Below are 6,545 nucleotides of genomic sequence, written 5' to 3'. Positions count from 1 at the left end.
GAAAAACCCCAGCCCTGTATGAGTCACCAGGCTGCACTACAGCCCTGTGATGAATTACACTTGGACACATGCTAAATGACATTTACCAATAAATTTATGCAGATTTCTCCTGTAATCCTTCTCCTCATCAAAAGTAGTAATGCTTTCTCTGATGCAAATGCACTGCGAGAGCCTCACCACATCAAACGGGAGCTGGGCTGAGTAGCTCGGAATTCAGAACGATAATCTTCATTGTGCTCATGAATAACCATTTCCTACAGATGAATATTCAACAAAGCCTTGGCAGCTCCTGCCAGAGCCTCCTCTGAGGCCCGTCCTGCTGCCCGTGGTGTCCAGCAGCTCTGGCCAGCCCTGCAGGCAGATTTCACACTCCTGTCCCCCTGTGCTTCGGGCTCCACTGAGGAGCTCGGACTGGGAGCAGAGGCTTGGAGCTTTGTGGGTGCTGTGCTGAGCTCTCCTCTCCATCCAGACCTTTCCATCCCACAGCCACAACCTCCCCTGGCATCCTCAGCCTGGCCTGTGGGCTCCATGTGGTCACACCATGAGAGACCTCCTTGAGACCAGGAGGGTCCAGCACCCGGCTCACCTTTGGCATTCACCAGCACTTCACTGGCCACAGGGTGACCCTGGATCCCTGGAAGTGTCCCAGGCCAGGCTGGACGGAACTTGGAGCACCCTGGGCTGGTGGAAGGTGTCCCTGCCCCTGGCAGGAGGTGGAATGAGATGAGCTTTAAGGTTCCTTCCCACCCAAATCAGCCTGGGATTCTCTGATTCTTTCTCTGAACATGGCAGTGTCTGCTCCTTCAGCTCCCAGCCCAGTCGTGTGCTCCTTGCTGTGTTACAAGGAAAGGCTCCAGCCCCAGCTGCTTCTCTGGAGAGGGCAGGAGAAGGCAGGTGGAAAGGTCAGGACACCAGGACAGGTCTGCTAAATCCCCAGCACTTACCTGTAACACCCCAGGCTGGGCACACGAGGCATCACCGAACAGCCCTGGGCTGCTGCAGGGGGGATGCTGAACATGCAGAGCCTTCAGCAGCCTCTGAGCAATGGGGTTTACATTTTTATTCCTTTTAAAGATGATTACATTCTGAGCAGTGATGATCCAAGCTAACGAAACTCCTGCCACACTTCACGGCTTGGCAGGAAAAGTTGGATTGCTGGAGTTGTGGGCTTTTCCTTCAGTCCAAAACACAGACAAAATGGAAATAAATGATTTCTTTCACAGTTGTTTAATAGAATTTTCTCTGTTCTGGGGTTTATGCCCTGGCATCCTGGCAGTCTCAGTTAACCAGGGCAGCTCCAGCACTCCAGAGAGTTCCCAGCCACCTGGAGCAGCAGCGAGGAATGGGAGCAGAGCCAGGAGAGGCTGAGGCTGAGGCTGCTGAAGGGGCTGGTGGGGAGAGGGGCAGCAGTGCAGGGCACTCGCTCTAGCTCAGCTGGAAAAGCTGCCCCAAAGGCTTCTTTTGGAGCCCAACAGCAGCGGCTGCAGGGTTTCCATGATCCGGGAGGTTAAAAGGCACTTGAGCCCTGAGGTGAGAGCCTCTGGGACACACTCTGAGAGTGATTTATGGCTTCTCCACTCACCCAGAGCCAGCTCGATGCTTCTTCTATTTATTTTTCTTGTTATCACTGTGAAATAAATATAAAGAGGATGTAAATTCAGATTCTCAACCCAAACTCTGCTGCTGCAGGACCAGCAAAGGGGGAGTTTGGGGTTGTGATTGTACAACTGCCAAACCCTGTCCTGTGCCAGCCTCACCTGTGCCACTGCTGCTTCACTGAGATTTCTGAGGGTTCAGGCTATGAAATCCTGCCCTCGGTATAAACATTTTAATTACAAGTTTCCGGGACTTCTTTCCTAAGATAAACACATTTTAATTGCAAATTGCTTCTGCTGTCTTTGCCCACCCCCCAACGCTGCCAGCAGCTGCTGGATTTAATATTTAACTGAGCTGCTCTGGGCTGGGCTGGATGCGGCAGCGGGGCTGGGGAGCCCCTGGAGCACCCCGAGAGTGCCTGAGTGGGGCACGGGGAACGCCTGGGGTGCAGGAGAGGGACAGCTCCTCGTCCCTGCAGAGCCACCGCAGCTGGGGTGACCCTGGCACAAGCTCCTGGTGCTTGGAGCACGGCTGCTGTGCCTCGTGTCCCTGCCAAAAGGGACAGAGTCACCTGTGCTGGGCGTACGGGGGGCTCCGGGCGGTTTCTGGCCTTGGTCCCCACGGCAGAGGGTCCGGCTGTGGCATCAGCTCCGTGTCCCCCGTGCCACCTCTGCCTGTCCCCAGAGCCACCCAGCCACGAGGAAATGCCATTACTGCTCATGTGGCACCTCAGCTGACAGAGCCCTGCGGCTCTGAGGCTTCTCTGGGGGCTCCCTGGCCCAGCCAGAGCTGGGGGAACCCCCCCAGTGCCGCCATGGGGGGACCACACCCGGACAGCTGCCACCCCCCAGCCCGAGTGACACCGCACGTGCTGCCCTTCCCAGGCACGGCTGGCACCTGGCTGGCACCTGGCTGTCACCTGGGCTATCACCTGGGCTGTCACCTGGCTGTCACCTGGCTGTCACCTGGGCTGTCACCTCAACTGTCACCTGGGCTGTCACCTCAGCTGTCACCTGGGCTGTCACCTGGGCTGTCACCTCAGCTGTCACCTGGGCTGTCACCTTGACTGTCACCTGGCTGTCACCTGGGCTGTCACCTGCTGTCACCTGCTCTGTCACCTGCTCTGTCACCTGTGCTGTCACCTGGCTGTCACCTGGGCTGTCACCTCGACTGTCACCTGGCTGTCACCTGCTCTGTCACCTGCTCTGTCACCTGGCTGTCACCTGGCTGTCACCTGGCTGTCACCTGGCTGTCACCTGGGCTGTCACCTGGGCTGTCACCTCAACTGTCACCTGGGCTGTCACCTGGGCTGTCACCTGGCTGTCACCTCGACTGTCACCTGCTCTGTCACCTGCTCTGTCACCTGCTCTGTCACCTGGGCTCCTGGGGAACCAGCTCTGCCCGTGCTGTGGGGTCTGGCTCCAGCACAGGGACGCGATCAGCCCCGCACAGACCCCCGGAGTGTTTGAAACCCACCCTGCACCACCAGAATCTCACACAGGAAACCAACTGGGAGCTCCCACTGCTCTGCCTTTTATTCCTCCACTTTTTTTCCCCTTTTTCTTCCTTCAAATCTTCCTTTGAAACCCAAACTTCCTGCAGTTTGAAATGGACAATCAGGCTGCCCCGGCAGCTGCAGCCCAAGAGCTTCAGCTCTTGGCAGGAGGATCAGAACTACAAAACTATTTCTTTGAGGCAAATTATGCATTCATCCAGCTCATTTGAAACAAAATATGATTTGCAATTTAACTTTCCATAATGAGCTCCTGCTATTATACCGTTTCCATAATGGCTGGTTTCATTGGAACAGATTGTTGGTGCACATGGTTTACAAAACATTTTCAATGCAAGCCCCGTTTTTTCTTATTTTAAATAGCAACAGCTGCTAAGCATGATAATTATTGTATTTCATCAAAATAAACTTACCGAGTTGCTTCTTGATGCCACTCGTCACAATTTTCCAGCGGACCTGCAGGTTATTAAAGAAACTGAAACTTTAATTCAGCAAAGTGAGAGCAGCACCCCATCCAACTCCCTGCCACGGACAGGGACATCTTCCAGACACCTTCCACAATCCCAGGCTGCTCCAAGCCTGGCCTCGGACACTGCAGCTTCTCTGGGCACCCTGCCCCAGGGCCTCAGCCCCCCAAGGAAGAGCTTTAACCTCAACGTGCTCTCTGGGAGTGTGAAGCCATCCCTCCTTGTGCTGTCACCACGTGCTCTGGTGAACAGTCTGTCTCCATCTTTTGGCTATGAAACACCAGGAGCAGGCAATGAGAAGCTGTGGTAATTCATTCCTAATTGCATTTACCTGCATCACTGTTTCCCGTGGTGTTCCCAGGACATCTGCCAGGGCTCTGGAGCGGCCCCAGAGCTGCAGCCACAGGCACAGAGCTCCCATCCCCAAACACCCCCAGCTCCTGCTGACCTTCTCCAACACCTCCTCCAGTGCTGAAGGAGGATTTCCTCTTCCTTTCCTCCCTCCTGGAGGGAGGATAATGGCAGAGGGAGAGGAGTTTATCAGTAAGGAGCAGGGGAAAGTCTTATTTGTTGAAAATTTTCTGGGGAACTTTTGAGAGCTGTGTTTAGTGGCTGCGGTCGGCCGGAGATTTACGGATGTGCAGGATAATGATGCTGGAGAAGCTATTCCAGCCCCCAGTGAAAGGCTGCCCTTTACAGCACCTCAGCGTTTGGATTTAGATGACAGGTAGTAATGGCACCACAGAAACCATTACTGTCCATCAAGTAAATAATCAACACACCATGTAAACGCTTCGGCCTTACCCAGACTCTCATGAGCTATGGCAAAGAGTGAAAATCCCCCAAAAAATCAAAGCCTGAAAGGACAAAGGATGATTTTGAGGAAGGAACAGCCCGCAGGAATAGGGACTAGGGAGCTTCCCTCGCAGCAAACAGCAGAGAGGGCCCCGATTTGTCCTGATGTAGATGTGGAATTAGGGAAAAGCGGCGCAAGGCGAAGCTGTGCGCTGCAGCCGGGACCCAGCTGCCATTTCCCCTCGGCGGCTCGGTGCCAGCAGCAGCTCCCGCAGGCTGACAGCGCTTCCCCGCCGGGTTTGTCATCACAGCACCAACACAGCGATTAAACCTCTCCCCTGGGAGGCGAACGGGAGCGGCAGCCCCGGGACCGGCACAGCGAGAGCCCAGCCGGGACTGGGAGCCGACTCCAGCTGCCCCGGGCAGAGAGAGAGAGAGAGGGAGAGAGAGAGAGAGAGAGAGAGAGAGCTGTGTGCCTGCAGCATCAGCACCAGCACCGGCACCGGCACCAGCGCCAGCACCAGTACCAGTACCAGCATCAGCACCAGTGCCAGCACCAGCATCAGCACCGGCATCAGCACCAGTACCAGCACCAGCATCAGCGCCAGTGCCAGCACCGGCATCAGCACCAGCATCAGCACCAGCACCGGCATCAGCACCAGCATCAGCACCAGCACCAGCACCAGTACCAGTACCAGTACCAGTACCAGCATCAGTACCAGCACCAGCACCAGCATCAGCATCAGCACCAGTAGGAGCACAAGTACCAGCATCAGCACCAATACCAGTACCTGCATCAGTACCAACACCAGTACCAGTACCAACACCAGTACCAGCACCAGTACCAACACCAGTACCAACACCAGTACCAGCACCAGTACCAACACCAGTACCAGTACCAACACCAGTACCAGCACCAGTACCAACACCAGTACCAGTACCAACACCAGTACCAGTACCAGTACCAACACCAGTACCAGCACCAGTACCAACACCAGTACCAGTACCAACACCAGTACCAGCACCAGTACCAACACCAGTACCAGTACCAACACCAGTACCAGCACCAGTACCAACACCAACACCAACACCAACACCAGCAGCAGCAGCAGCAGCAGCAGCAGCAGCAGCAGCAGCAGCAGCAGCAGCAGCAGCAGCAGCAGCAGCCCCGGGCCTCGCGCCCACCGTGGCCGGTTCTGCTCCGGCCGCGGGGAGCTGGGGGTGAGCCCGCGGTGCAGCCGCTGCTGGAGCCGGCACTGGCCCAGCGGGACCCGAGGTTCGGGATGGATGGATCCTCGCTCTGCGCTCCTCGGGATGGTTCCGAGGGCAGAGACGGAGTGTCCCCCTCTCGTTCCCTGGCCGCTCGGGTTTCGCAGTGTTTACGGTGCTCCCCCGATGATCTAACGCTGCACAAAGCCATTGTAGGATAAATATAGAGCACTGCAGCACCATCAATCAGGCGGCGCAGAGCACGGGGGGGATCGGGCTCACGGTGGGACGCGGGTCCGCTGGCACTCGGAGAAGGGAGCGGGGGAATGTCGGGGTGGCCCCGGCAGCCCGGGCTGCTCTGTCCCCGCTGCGGGCACCGTGCCCGGCGGACACCATGGGCTATCGCACTGTTCATCAAGGTCTGGAGGAAAGAAAACAAGGTAATGGAGCATTTGCTGATTCAATTCGTTGAATTTGAACAAATCTTTTTAATCCTCCTCCCCTGGGGATTGGAAAGGTCAGGAAATGGGAAGAATGTGCGCTTTCAGGTATTGAAATTAAACTTGTTAAGAAATCCATATTGATTTGCACTTCTCTGAGAAATATTGAAGCCTCCAGATTTAGCCTGGGTATCGATTTTCTCTTCCAGGGGAAAGACACCGGCACAAAGGGAAGATATTACACGAGGCAGTAAACACCTTCAATCACTGCCCGCTCTGCCCCCCTGAGCACAAACAAACAGATTTCTGTGTCCCCAGGGTGTCAGACCCTGCCCGCAGCCGGCTCCGTGCCCCACGCATGACAGGGTTAAAAAGGGATTTGGGCTGTGCCCTTAAGGCCCTGGTTTAGCTTTTGGTCAGCCACAATCAAACCCGATTGTTCGGGAAGCTCGAGATGGTCCCTGCAGGTCCCTTCCTGCCGAACTATTCCACTCCATCCTCCCCGTGCTGAGCGCCGCCAGCCCT

At 55.9% G+C, this 6,545-nt stretch overlaps 2 long non-coding RNA genes across 2 annotated transcripts; one reads left to right on the top strand and one right to left on the bottom strand.

The window, feature by feature from the left end:
• Nucleotides 1-1,203: 1,203 nt before the first annotated feature.
• On the bottom strand, nt 1,204-2,566 carry LOC111935820 (uncharacterized). Its single transcript, XR_015277467.1, has 3 exons — nt 2,540-2,566; nt 1,758-1,856; nt 1,204-1,627 (listed from the first exon to the last, which is right to left on the bottom strand). It is a non-coding gene; the product is annotated as an uncharacterized LOC111935820 (long non-coding RNA).
• LOC147650093 (uncharacterized) lies at nt 2,191-6,158 on the top strand. Its single transcript, XR_015277468.1, has 2 exons — nt 2,191-5,416; nt 5,523-6,158. It is a non-coding gene; the product is annotated as an uncharacterized LOC147650093 (long non-coding RNA).
• The last annotated feature ends 387 nt before the right edge of the window (nt 6,159-6,545 follow it).

This window comes from Cyanistes caeruleus, chromosome 17 (assembly GCF_971803275.1).
Source record: "Cyanistes caeruleus chromosome 17, bCyaCae1.hap1.1, whole genome shotgun sequence".
Classification (NCBI taxonomy): Eukaryota; Metazoa; Chordata; class Aves; order Passeriformes; family Paridae; genus Cyanistes; species Cyanistes caeruleus.
Note: the sequence above shows the minus strand (reverse complement) of the source record. Positions and strands in the feature narration are given on the sequence as shown.